Source organism: Melospiza melodia, chromosome 3 (genome assembly GCF_035770615.1).
Source record: "Melospiza melodia melodia isolate bMelMel2 chromosome 3, bMelMel2.pri, whole genome shotgun sequence".
Taxonomy (NCBI): domain Eukaryota; kingdom Metazoa; phylum Chordata; class Aves; order Passeriformes; family Passerellidae; genus Melospiza; species Melospiza melodia.
In genome coordinates, this window is record NC_086196.1 from 86,620,479 (window position 1) to 86,634,540 (window position 14,062).

A 14,062-nucleotide genomic window follows, 5' to 3' on the forward strand; every position below is an offset into this window, starting at 1 on the left:
ATTTCATGGCAATATTGATAAGGGAAGAAAAAGATCTAAGTCCTTGACTTTCTGGACTCGAGGAAAGATTTTAAAAATTCCTTGTAAAAATGTATGATCACAATCAGACTATTGAAACCATTTTAGTTGGGAACAAAGTTCCAAAATTGTCTAGATAGTGGCAAAGAAGCCAAGAAAATAGGAAAGAAACAAAAAGAGAGCAAAAGAGTCAGCTTCAGTGTACAAGCTCGTTCTAGAAGTAGTCTGCTGGGAAAAGGAACCCCCAGCTAAATTTCCAATGTATTCCTGCGCTTGATTCAGTAACTGGTCAATGTAAAAACCAATCCTTTTGTTCAACTTCTTCCAGCAACAAAAACTCCAACAGGTTGACACTACCATCATGCCTGTTCCAGACATATTTAAAAGAGAAATGATGATTTTCTTGAAAACCTACTTACATAAAAGTTGCAAGATGGTGGAGGGATTCCCACATCCTCCTTCCTCCATCTGGCTTGAAAGTATATTTGATAAAATATGCAACAAAGCACATGATTTATAAGGGAGAGTCAAATGGATGATTTGGGAATCGATCTCTTGTTGATAGTAAACTTCATATCCACTCGGTGTGACCTTTTTAAAACAAAATGTGGAGCTGAGGCATGAATCTGCCACAACAATTGTAAAGCAAACATACACACTCCCCTTCATATGCCCCCCCCTCCACACATACCTAGGCACACACAGAGATCAGCATAGCAGATCATGAACACCTTGGAAAAGACTGAAATGCTAAATGCCTCTCTTGATGGGCAAAAGAGCTGGTGCAGTAATTCAAATGCCTGGTACAAAAATTCTGTTTAATATTTAGCTCCTATTTAAAACACAGCTTTTCATTTCATTCTATTTACAGAATATTTTCATTTCATTTGTTTCTTTAAAATTACTTAGTTCTCACCTGTTGTATGTCTAGGAATATTTTCTTCCAAAAATAGAAAAAAATAGATGATATCTTTTCAGCAGAAAACATTGGTTGATACAATTTTAAACCATCATGATATGGAAGAATTCTTCTGTCCCTCTCGAAGGTGGAAGAAGCATTTGGATCACAGATCATCTACAATGAAATACTTGACATGTTTAAGATGCTTTCAATCAATTTTGATCGTCAATTGCTTATTTGTTGTAAACAGTAATTTTTCAGTGAAGGGAAAGTGTGTGTGGTATATCTACATGATATGTTCAAAGGCAGTTCCTACTAATGGCCAGGCTGAATTCCAGTAAATAATGTCCCGAATGATATTTTGCCGCCTTCTTTGGCACTTCATGAAATCTTACCCCGATGAAGTGCTGAAACACAGAGATTTTCTCTTAGAGAGTGTCTCATGTTGTAACCTATCCCATGGATTTTATGCTGTAATTCTTATCTCTTTTAAAATTTACTATCTTCTGTACAGTTTTCATGAAACTTTCTGTTACAGTAGTGAATAGCACAGATAAATGTCATTTTGTACAACTTTGAATTTACCCCAAGAGCTGAGAGAAAACTTGATCCTATACTTCAATCCGAGTTTCTTCTATAGTCCAACTTTGTTTCTCTACCATCAAGCTTCTCCTTTGTTGCTGCTCCAAGCCCCGTCCAAGGTGACCTTGAATACTTTCAGGGATGGGACACCCACAACTTCTCTGGGCAACCTGTTCCAGTGTTCCAGCACTCCCACAGTAAAAAAGGCCTTCCTTTCATCTAATATGTGTAGGAAATCATAAATCTAGGCATAGAAGCTTGGAGTGCAAATTTGAAATTCTTTGGATTTGAAGCACATTTTATATGAATACTGACTTACAGATGACTAAAAGATGTTGATGGGCATTTGAGCTGACAAGTTTTGAAAAAGTGCACGGAAATTAAAATTGAAACCACTAAAATTAAAAACTCCTTGCCATTTTCTTTTTCCTCTCCTATTCAAAATTGCATATGTCAGATATCAGTGCTTCATGCAAACCTCTCAGATGCTCTCAGAGAAAAAGCTTTTCTTTCAGACTAAGTTGCGGTTGACGTAGAACACTAGCAGGAGTGAAAGATTTTCTGGGCATCGGGGCAGCCCGTTCTCCTTGGATTTGTGTGCAGAATGCATTTTATCCAAACTGGAAAATAGATCCCAGCTCTGTTCTATTCATCATTCTTACTTCATCAGGCCAGAAGATTCTGTGAAAAGTAGCCTGTGGACCTTGAAGACAGCGCATGTGAACCAGATGAGAGGTGATAGAGAAGTTGAGGGAGAGAAGAAAGAGCATGAGGCTGAAACCAGAAAGTATTTCTCCACGTGATCATGGAAGATTGCAGGAGCCACTTGGTACTATCAAACCAGCCCAACTTGGCACTGGTGCCACCTTGGGTCTGGGAGCCATGTTGCATATCGTGCATTTTAAGGAGCCAGCTGGCCACACCCAGCCATATGCCCCCAAACACAAACCAAGGCCCTTTTCTCTGGCAAACAAAACTCAGCTGCCCTGCTTCTGGATGGCAGATTGCAGGAACCACTTGGTACTATCAAACCAGCCCAACTTGGCACTGGTGCCACCATGGGTCTGGTCACCATCCTGCCTATTGTAGCTTTTCAGGAGCCAGCCGGTCACTCTCAGCCATAGGCCCCGAGACACAAAACTCGGCCCGTTTCCCTGGCAAACAAAAGTAAGCTGCCCCGCTTCTGGATGGCAGATTGCAGGAGCTACTTAGTACTATCAAATCAGCCCGACTTGGCACAGGTGCCACCTTGGATCTGGGAACCATCCTGTGTATCGTGGATTTTCAGGGGCCAGCCGGCCACTCTCAGCCATATGCCCCCAAACACAAACCACGGACCTTTTCTCTGGCAAACAAAAATCAGCTGCCCCACTTCTGGATGGCAGATTGCAGGAGCCACTTGGGACTATCACACCAGCACAACATGGCACTGCTGCCAACTTGGATCTCGGAACAATCCTACGTATCGTACATATTCAGGAACCAGCCGAACACTCCCAGCCACAGGCCCCCAAACACAAACAAAGGCCCATTTCCCTGGAAAACAAAACTCAGCTGCCCCGCTTCTGGATGGCAGTTTGCAGGAGCCACTTGGTACTATCAAACCAGCCCAACTTGGCACTGGTGCCACCTTGGGTCTGGGAACCACCCTGCCTATCGTGGATTTTAAGGAGCCAGCCGGCTACTCCCAGCCACAGGCCCCCAACAAAAACCACGGCCCTTTTTTCTGGCAAACAAAACTTAGCTGCCTCACTTCTGGATGGCAGATTGCAGGAGCCACTTGGTGTAATCAAACCAGCCCGACTTGGCACTGGTGCCACCTTGGGTCTGGGAACCATCCTGCGTATCGTGGATTCTAAGGAGCCAGCCGGCCACTGCCAGCCACAGGCCCCCAAACAAAATCAACGGCGCTGTTCCCTGGAAAACAAAACACGCCTGCCAACTTTTTGATGGAGTTTGCAGGAGCCACTTGGTACTATCAAACCAGCCCGACTTGGCACTGGTGCCACCTTGGGTCTGGGAAACATCCTGCGTATCGTGGATTCTTAGGAGCCAGCCGGCCACTCCTAGCCACAGGCCCCCAAACAAAAACCTAGGCCTATTTCTCTGGCAAACAAAAGTAAGCTGCCCCGCTTCTGGATGGCAGATTGCAGGAGACACTTGGTACTATCAAACCAGCCCAACTTGGCACTGGTGCCACCTTGGATCTGGGAACCATGCTGTGTATCGTGGATATTCAGGGGCCAGCCGGCCACTCTCAGCCATATGTCCCCAAACAGAAACCTCGGCCCGTTTCTCTGGCAAACAAAACTCAACTGCCCCTCTTCTGGATGGCAAATTGCAGGATGAACTTGATACTAAAACCGCAGGCCGACTTGGTAGTGGTGACACCTTGGGCCTGGGAACCATCATGCGTATCGAGCATTTTAAGGAGCCAGCCGGCCACTCCCAGCAATATGCCCCCAAAAACAATCCACGGAATTTTTCTCTGGCAAACAAAATCAGCTGCCCCGCTTCTGGATGGCAGATTGCAGGAGCCACTTTGCACCATCAAACCAGCCCGACTTGGCACTGGTGCCACCTTGCATCTGGGAACCATGCTGCCTAGCGTGGATTTTCAGGAGCCAGCCGGCCACTCTCAGCCATAGGCCCCCAAACAAAACCCACGGCCCGTTTCCCTGGCAAACAAAATTAAGCTGCCCCGCTTCTGGATGGCAGATTGCAGGACGCACTTGGTAGTATCAAACCAGCCCGACTTGGCACTGGTGCCACCTTGGGTCTGGGAACCATCCTGCGTATCGTGGGTTCAAAGGAGCCAGCCGGCCACTCCCAGCCACAGGCCCCCAAATACAAACAACGGCGCTTTTCCCTGGAAAACAAATCTCGCCTGCCAACTTTTTCATGGCAGATTGCAGAAGCCACTTGGTACTATCAAACCAGCCCAACTTGGCACTGGTGCCACCATGGGTCTGGTCACCATCCTGCCTATTGTAGCTTTCCAGGAGCCAGCCGGTCACTCCCAGCCATAGGTCCCCAGTCACAAACCTCGGCCCGTTTCCCTGGCAAACAAAATTAAGCTGCCCCGCTTCTGGATGGCAGATTGCAAGAGCCCCTTGGTACTATCAAACCAGCCAAACTTGGCACTGGTGCCACCTCTGGTCTGGGAACCATGCTGCGTAACGCAGATTCTAAGGCGCCAGTCGGCCACTCCCAGCCACAAGCCCCCAAACACAAACAACGGCGCTATTCTCTGGCAAACAAAACTCCACTGCCCCTCTTCTGGATGGCAAATTGCAGGACGCACTTGGTACTATAAAAACAGCCCGACTTGGCACTGGTGCCACCTTGGGTCTGGGAACCATCCTGCGTACCGATCTTTTTAATGAGACAGCCGGTCACTCCCAGCCATATGCCCCCAAACACAACCCACGGCCCTTTTCTCTGGCAAACAAAACTCAACTGCACCGCTTCTGGATGGCAGATTGCAGGAGCCACTTGGTACTATCAAACCAGCCCGACTTGGCACTGGTGCCACCTTGGGTCTGGGAACCATCCTGCGTATTGTGGGTTGTCAGGAGCCAGCCGAACACTCTCGGCCACAGACCCCAATCAAAAACAACGGCCCGTTTCACAGGCAAACAAAACTCAGCTGCCCCGCTTCTGGATGGGAGATTGCAGGAGGCACTTGACACTGTGAAACCAGCCCCACTTGGCACTGGTGCCACCTTGGGTCTGGGAACCATCCTGCGTATCATGGATTTTCAGGAGCCAGCCGGCCACTCCCAGCCACAGGCCCCCAAACACAAACCACAGCCTTTTTCTCTGGCAAACAAAATTCAGCTGCCCCGCTTCTGGATGGCAGATTGCAGGAGCCACTTGGGACTATCACACCAGCACAACATGGCACTGCTGCCACCTTGGATCTGGGAACCATCCGTCCTATCGTGGATTTTCAGGGGCCAGCCGGTCACTCTCAGCCATAGGCCCCAAACACAAACCACGGCCCTTTTCTCTGGAAAACAAAACTCAACTGCCCCTCTTCTGGATGGCAGATTGCAGGAGCCACTGGGTACTATGAAACCAGCCCTACTTGGCACTGGTGCCACCTTGGGTCTGGGAACCATGCTGCGTATCATGGATTTTCAGGAGCCAGCCGGCCACTGCCAGCAACAGGCCCCGAAACACAAACAACAGCCTTTTTCTCTGGCAAACAAAATTCAGCTGCCCCGCTTCTGGATGGCAGATTGCAGGAACCACTTGGTACTAACAAACCAGCCCGACTTGGCACTGGTGCCACCTTGGGTCTGGGAACCATCCTGCGTATTGTGGGTTGTCAGGAGCCAGCCGAACACTCTCGGCCACAGACCCCAATCAAAAACAACGGCCCGTTTCACAGGCAAACAAAACTCAGCTGCCCCGCTTCTGGATGGGAGATTGCAGGAGGCACTTGACACTGTGAAACCAGCCCCACTTGGCACTGGTGCCACCTTGGGTCTGGGAACCATGCTGCGTATCATGGATTTTCAGGAGCCAGCCGGCCACTCCCAGCCACAGGCCCCCAAACACAAACCACAGCCTTTTTCTCTGGCAAACAAAATTCAGCTGCCCCGCTTCTGGATGGCAGATTGCAGGAGCCACTTGGGACTATCACACCAGCACAACATGGCACTGCTGCCACCTTGGATCTGGGAACCATCCGTCCTATCGTGGATTTTCAGGGGCCAGCCGGTCACTCTCAGCCATAGGCCCCAAACACAAACCACGGCCCTTTTCTCTGGAAAACAAAACTCAACTGCCCCTCTTCTGGATGGCAGATTGCAGGAGACACTGGGTACTATGAAACCAGCCCTACTTGGCACTGGTGCCACCTTGGGTCTGGGAACCATGCTGCGTATCATGGATTTTCAGGAGCCAGTCGGCCACTGCCAGCCACAGGCCCCGAAACACAAACAACAGCCTTTTTCTCTGGCAAACAAAATTCAGCTGCCCCGCTTCTGGATGGCAGATTGCAGGAACCACTTGGTACTAACAAACCAGCCCGACTTGGCACTGGTGCCACCTTGGGTCTGGGAACCATCCTGCGTATCGTGGATTCTAAGGAGCCAGCTGGCCAGTCCCAGCCACAGGCCCCAAAACACACACAACGGTGCTTTTCCCTGGAAAACAAAACTCGCCTGCCAAACATTTGATGGCAGATTGCAGGAGCCACTTGGTACTATCAAACCAGCCCAACTTGGCACTGGTGCCACCATGGGTCTGGTCACCATCCTGCCTATCGTAGCTTTGCAGGTGCCAGCCAGCCACCCCCAGCCAGAGGCCCGTAGACAAATATTTCGGCCCGTTTCCCTGGCAAACACAAGTAAGCTACCCCGCTTCTGGATGGCAGATTGCAGGAGCCACTTTGCACCATCAAACCAGCCCAACTTGGCACTGGTGCCACCTCAAGTCTGGGAACCATCCTCCGTATCGTGGGTTCTAAGGAGCCAGCCGGCCACTCCCAGCCACAGGCCCCCAAACACAAACAACGGCGCTTTTCCCTGGAAAACAAAACTCGCCTGCCAACTTTTTGATGGCAGATTGCAGGAGCCACTTGGTACTATCAAACCAGCCCAACTTGGCACTGGTGCCACCATGGGTCTGGTCACCATCCTGCCTATCGTAGCTTTTCAGGAGCCAGCCGGTCACTGCCAGCCATAGGCCCCCAGACACAAACCTCGGCCCGTTTCCCTGGCAAACAAAAGTAAGCTGCCCCGCTTCTGGATGGCAGATTGCAGGAACCACTTGGTATTATCAAACCAGCCCAACTTGGCACTGGTGCCACCTTGGGTCTGGATACCATGCTGCGTATCGTGGATTCTAAGGAGCCAGCCGGCCACTCCCAGCCACAGGCCCCCAAACACAAACAACGGCACTTTTCCCTGGAAAACAAAACTCGCCTGCCAACTATTTCATGGTAGATTGCAGGAGCCACTTGGTACTATCAAACCAGCCCTACTTGGCACTGGTGCCACCATGGGTCTGGTCACCATCCTGCCTATCGTAGCTTTTCAGGAGCCAGCCGGTCACTCCCAGCCATAGGCCCTGAGACACAAACCTCGGCCCGTTTCCCTGGCAAACAAAAGTAAGCTGCCCCGCTTCTGGATGGCAGATTGCAGGAACCACTTGGTAGTATCAAACCAGCCCGACTTTGCACTGTTGCCACCTTGGGTCTGGGAACCATCCGGCGTATCGTGTGTTGAAAGGAGCCAGCCGGCCACTCCCAGCCACAGGCCTCCAATCAAAAACAACGGCGCTTTTCCCTGGAAAACAAAACTCAACTGCCCTTCTTCTGGATGGAAAATTGCAGGACGCACTTGGTACTACAAAAACAGCCAAACTAGGCAATGGTGCCACCATGGATCTGGGAACCATCCTGCGTATCGAGCTTCTTAAGGAGCCAGCCGGCCACTCCCAGCCATATGCCCCCAAAAACAAACCACGGAACTTTACTCTGGCAAACAAAGATCCGCTGCCCCCCGTCAGGATGGCAGATTGCAGGAGCCACTTGGTACTATCAAACGAGCCCGACTTGGCCCTGGTGCCACCTTGAGTCTGGGAACCATCCTGCGTATTGTGGATTGTCAGTAGCCAGTCGACCATTCTCGGCCACAGACCCCAATCAAAAACAACGGCCGGTTCACAGGCAAAAGAACTCAGCTGCCCCGTTTCTGGATGGGAGACTGCATGAGGCACTTGACACTGTCAAACCAGCCCCACTTGGCACTGGTGCCATCTTGGGTCTGGGAACCATGCTGCGTATCATGGATTTTCAGGAGCCAACTGGCCACTGCCAGCCACAGGCCCCCAAACACAAACCTCGGCCCGTTTCCCTGGAAAACAAAAGTAAGCTACCCCGCTTCTGGATGGCAGATTGCAGGAACCACTTGGTACTATCAAACCAGCCCGACTTGGCACTGGTGCCATCTTGGGTCTGGGAACCATCCTGCGTATCGTGGATTCTAAGGAGCCAGCCGGCCACTCCCAGCCACAGGCCCCCAAACACAAACAACGGCGCTTTTCCCTGGAAAACAAAACTCGCCTGCCAACGTTTTGATGGCAGATTGCAGGAGCCACTTGGTACTATCAAATCAGCCCAACTTGGCACTGGTGCCACCATGGGTCTGGTCACCATCCTGCCTATCGTAGCTTTTCACGAGCCAGCCGGTCACTCCCAGCCATAGGCCTCTAGACAAAAACCTCGGCCCGTTTCCCTGGCAAAAAAAAGTAAGCTACCCCGCTACTGGATGGCAGATTGCAGGAGCCACTTTGCACCATCAAACTAGCCCGACTTGGCACTGGTGCCACCTCTGGTCTGGGAACAATGCTGCGTATCGTGGATTCTAAGGAGCCAGCCGGCCACTCCCAGCCACAGGCCCCCAAACACAAACAACGGCGCTTTTTCCTGGAAAACAAAACTCGCCTGCCAACTTTTTGATGGCAGATTGCAGGAGCCACTTGGTACTATCAAACCAGCCCAACTTGGCACTGGTGCCACCATGGGTCTGGTCACCATCCTGCCTATCGCAGCTTTTCAGGACCTAGCAGGTCACTCCCAGCCATAGGCCCCCAGACAAAAATCTCGGCCCATTTCCCTGGCAAACAAAAGTAAGCTGCCCCGCTTCTGGATGGCAGATTGCAGGATCCACTTGTTATAATCAAACCAGCCCAACTTGGCACTGGTGCCACCTTGGGTCTGGGAACCATCCTGCGTATCGTGGATTCTAAGGAGCCAGCTGGCCACTCCCAGCCACAGGCCCCCAAACACAAACAACGGCGCTTTTCCCTGGAAAACAAAACTCGCCTGCCAACTTTTTGATGGCAGATTGCAGGAGCTACTTGGTACTATCAAACCAGCCCAACTTGGCACTGGTGCCACCTCTGGTCGGGTCACCATCCTGCCTATCGTAGCTTTTCAGGAGCCAGCCGGTCACTCCCAGCCATAGGCCCCCAGACAAAAACCTCGGCCCGTTTCCCTGGCAAACAAAAGTAAGCTGCCCCGCTTCTGGATGGCAGATTGCAGGACGCAATTGGTACTATCAAACCAGCCCAACTTGGAAATGGTGCCACCTTGGGTCTGGGAACCATCCTGCGTATCGTGGATTCTAAGGAGCCAGCCGGTCACTCCCAGCCACAGGCCCCCAAATACAAACCACAGCGCTTTTCCCTGGAAAACAAAACTCGCCTGCCAACTTTTTGATGACAGATTGCAGGAGCCACTTGGTACTATCAAATCAGCCCAACTTGGCACTGGTGCCACCATGGGTCTGGTCACCATCCTGCCTATCGTAGCTTTTCAGGAGCCAGCCGGTCACTCCCAGCCATAGGCCCCCAGACACAAACCTCGGCCCGTTTCCCTGGCAAACAAAAGTAAGCTGCCCCGCTTCTGGATGGCTGATTGCAGGAGCCACTTTGCACCATCAAACTGGCCCGACTTGTCACTGGTGCCACCTCAGGTCTGGGAACCATCCTGAGTATCGTGGATTCCAATTAGCAAGACGACCACTCCCAGCCACAGGCCCCCAAACACAAAGAACGGCGCTTTTCCCTGGAAAACAAAACTCGCCTGCCAACGTTTTGATGGCAGATTGCAGGAGCCACTTGGTACTATCAAACCAGCCCAACTTGGCACTGGTGCCACCATGGGTCTGGTCACCATCCTGCCTATCGTAGCTTTTCAGGAGCCAGCCGGTCACTCCCAGCCATAGGCCCCCAGACACAAAGCTCGGCCCGTTTCCCTGGCAAACAAAAGTAAGCTGCCCCGCTTCTGGATGGCAGATTGCAGGATCCACTTGTTATTATAACACCAGCCCGACTTGGTACTGGTGCCACCTCTGGTCTGGGAACCATCCTGCGTATCGTGGATTCTAAGGAGCCAGCCGGCCACTCCCAGCCACAGGCCCCCAAACACAAACAACGGCGCTTTTCCCTGGAAAACAAAACTCGCCTGCCAACATTTTGATGGCAGATTGCAGGAACCACTTGGTACTATCAAACCAGCCCAACTTGGCACTGGTGCCACCTTGGGTCTGGGAACCATCCGGCGTATCGTGTGTTGAATGGAGCCAGCCGGCCACTCCAGCCACAGGCCCGCAGACAAAAACAACGGCGCTTTTCCCTGGAAAACAAAACTCGCCTGCTGACTTTTTGATGGAAGATTGCAGGAGCCACTTTGTACTTTGAAATCAGCCGAACATGGCTCTGGTGCCACCATGGGTCTGGTCACCATCCTGCCTATCGTAGCTTTTCACGAGCCAGCCGGTCACTCCCAGCCATAGGCCCCCAGACACAAAGCTCGGCCCGTTTCCCTGGCAAACAAAAGTAAGCTGCCCCGCTTCTGGATGGCAGATTGCAGGACGCACTTGGTACTATCAAACCAGCCCAACTTGGCACTGGTGCCACCTCAGGTCTGGGAACCATCCTGCGTATTGTGGATTCTAAGGAGCCAGCCGGCCACTCCCAGCCACAGGCCCCCAAACACAAACAACGGCGCTTTTCCCTAGAAAACAAAACTCGCCTGCCAAATTTTGATGGCAGATTACAGGAGCCACTTGGTACTATCAAACCAGCCCAACTTGGCACTGGTGCCACCATGGGTCTGGTCACCATCCTGCCTATCGTAGCTTTTCAGGAGCCAGCCGGTCACTCCCAGCCATAGGCCCCCAGACAAAAACCTCGGCCCGTTTCCCTGGCAAACAAAAGTAAGCTGCCCCGCTTCTGGATGGCAGATTGCAGGAGCCACTTTGCACCATCAAACTAGCCGGACTTGGCACTGGTGCCACCTAAGGTCTGGGAACCATCCTGCGTATCGTGGATTCTAAGGAGCCAGCCGGCCACTCCCAGCCACAGGCCCTCAAACAGAAACAACGGCGCTTTTCCCTGGAAAACAAAACTCGCCTGACAACTTTTTGATGGCAGATTGCAGGAGCCACTTGGTACTATCAAACCAGCCCAACTTGGCCCTGGTGCCACCATGGGTCTGGTCACCATCCTGCCTATCGTAGCTTTTCAGGAGCCAGCCGGTCACTCCCAGGCATAGGCCCCCAGACAAATACCTCGGCCCGTTTCCCTGGAAAACAAAAGTAAGCTGCCCCACTTCTGGATGGCAGATTGCAGGACGCACTTGGTACTATCAAACCAGCCCGACTTGGCACTGGTGCCACGTCAAGTCTGGGAACCATCCTGCGTATCGTGGATTCTAAGGAGCCAGCCGGCCACTCCCAGCCACAGGCCCTCAAACACAAACAACGACGCTTTTCCCTGGAAAACAAAACTCGCCTGCCAACTTTTTGATGGCAGATTGCAGGAGCCACTTGGTACTATCAAACCAGCCCAACTTGGCACTGGTGCCACTATGGGTCTGGTCACCATCCTGCCTATCGTAGCTTTCCAGGAGCCAGCCGGTCACTCCCAGACATAGGCCCCCAGACACAAACCTCGGCCCGTTTCCCTGGCAAAAAAAAGAAAGCTGCCTCGCTTCTGGATGGCAGATTGCCGGACGCACTTGGTACTATCAAACCAGCCCAATGTGGCACTGGTGCCACCTCTGGTCTGGGAACCATCCTGCGTATCGTGGATTCTAATTTGCCATCCGGCCACTCCCAGCCACAGGCCCCCAAACACAAACAACGACGCTTTTCCCTGGAAAACAAAACTCGCCTGCCAAATTTTTGATGACAGATTGCAGGAGCCACTTGGTGCTATCAAACCAGCCCAACTTGGCACTGGTGCCACCATGGGTCTGGTCACCATCCTGCACATCGTAGCTCTTCAGGAACCAGCCGGTCATTCCCAGCCATAGGCCCCCAGACACAAAGCTCGACCCGTTTCCGTGGCAAACAAAAGTAAGCTGCCCCGCTTCTGGATGGCAGATTGCAGGAGCCACTTGGTATAATCAAACCAGCCCGACTTGGCACTGGTGCCACCTCTGGTCTGGGAACCATCCTGCGTATCGTGGATTCTAAGGAGCCAGCCGGCCACTCCCAGCCGCAGGCCCTCAAACCCAAAACACGGCGCTTTTCCCTGGAAAACAAAACTCGCCCGCCACATTTTGATGGCAGATTGCAGGAGCCACTTGGTACTATCAAACCAGCCCAACTTGGCACTGGTGCCACCATGGGTCTGGTCACCATCCTGCCTATGGTAGCTTTTCAGGAGCCATCGGGTCACTCCCAGCCATAGGCCCCCAGACACAAACCTCGGCCCGTTTCCCTGGCAAACAAAAGTAAGCTGCCCCGCTTCTGGATGGCAGATTGCAGGAACCACTTGGTATTATCAAACCAGCCCAACTTGGCACTGGTGCCACCTTGGGTCTGGATACCATGCTGCGTATCGTGGATTCTAAGGAGCCAGCCGGCCACTCCCAGCCACAGGCCCCCAAACACAAACAACGGCGCTTTTCCCTGGAAAATAAAACTCGCCTGCCAACTTTTTGATGGCAGATTGCAGGAGCAACTTGCTACTATCAAATCAGCCCAACTTGGCACTGGTGCCACCATGGGTCTGGTCACCATCCTGCCTATCGTAGCTTTTCAGGAGCCAGCCGGTCACTCCCAGCCATAGGCCCCCAGACAAAAACCTCGGCCATTTTCCCTGGCAAACAAAAGTAAGCTACCCCGCTTCTGCTTGGCAGATTGCAGGAGCCACTTTGCAGCATCAAACTAGCCCGACTTGGCACTGGTGCCACGTCAGGTCTGGGAACCATCCTGCGTATCGTGGATTCCAATTAGCAAGCCGGCCACTCTCAGCCACAGGCCCCCAAACACAAACAACGGCGCTTTTCCCTGGAAATCAAAACTCGCCTGCCAAATTTTTGATGGCAGATTGCAGGAGCCACTTGGTAATATCAAATCAGCCCAACTTGGCACTGGTGCCACCATGGGTCTGGTCACCATCCTGCCTATCGTAGCTTTTCAGGAGCCAGCCGGTCACTCCCAGCCATAGGCCCCCAGACACAAACCTCGGCCCGTTTCCCTGGAAAACAAAAGTAAGCTGCCCCGCTTCTGGATGGCAGATTGCAGGAGCCACTTTGCACCATCAAACTGGCCCGACTTGTCACTGGTGCCACCTCAGGTCTGGGAACCATCCTGCGTATCGTGGATTCCAATTAGCAAGACGGCCACTCCCAGCCACAGGCCCCCAAACACAAAGAACGGCGCTTTTCCCTGGAAAACAAAACTCGCCTGCCAACATTTTGATGGCAGATTGCAGGAAGCACTTGGTACTATCAAACCAGCCCAACTTGGCACTGGTGCCACCTTGGGTCTGGGAACCATCCGGCGTATCGTGTGTTGAAAGGAGCCAGCCGGCCACTCCAGCCACAGGCCCGCAGACACAAACAACGGCGCTTTTCCCTGGAAAACAAAACTCAGCTGCCCTGCTTCTGGATGGCAGATTGCAGGAACCACTTGGTACTATCAAACCAGCCCAACTTGGCACTGGTGCCACCATGGGTCTGGTCACCATCCTGCCTATTGTAGCTTTTCAGGAGCCAGCCGGTCACTCTCAGCCATAGGCCCCGAGACA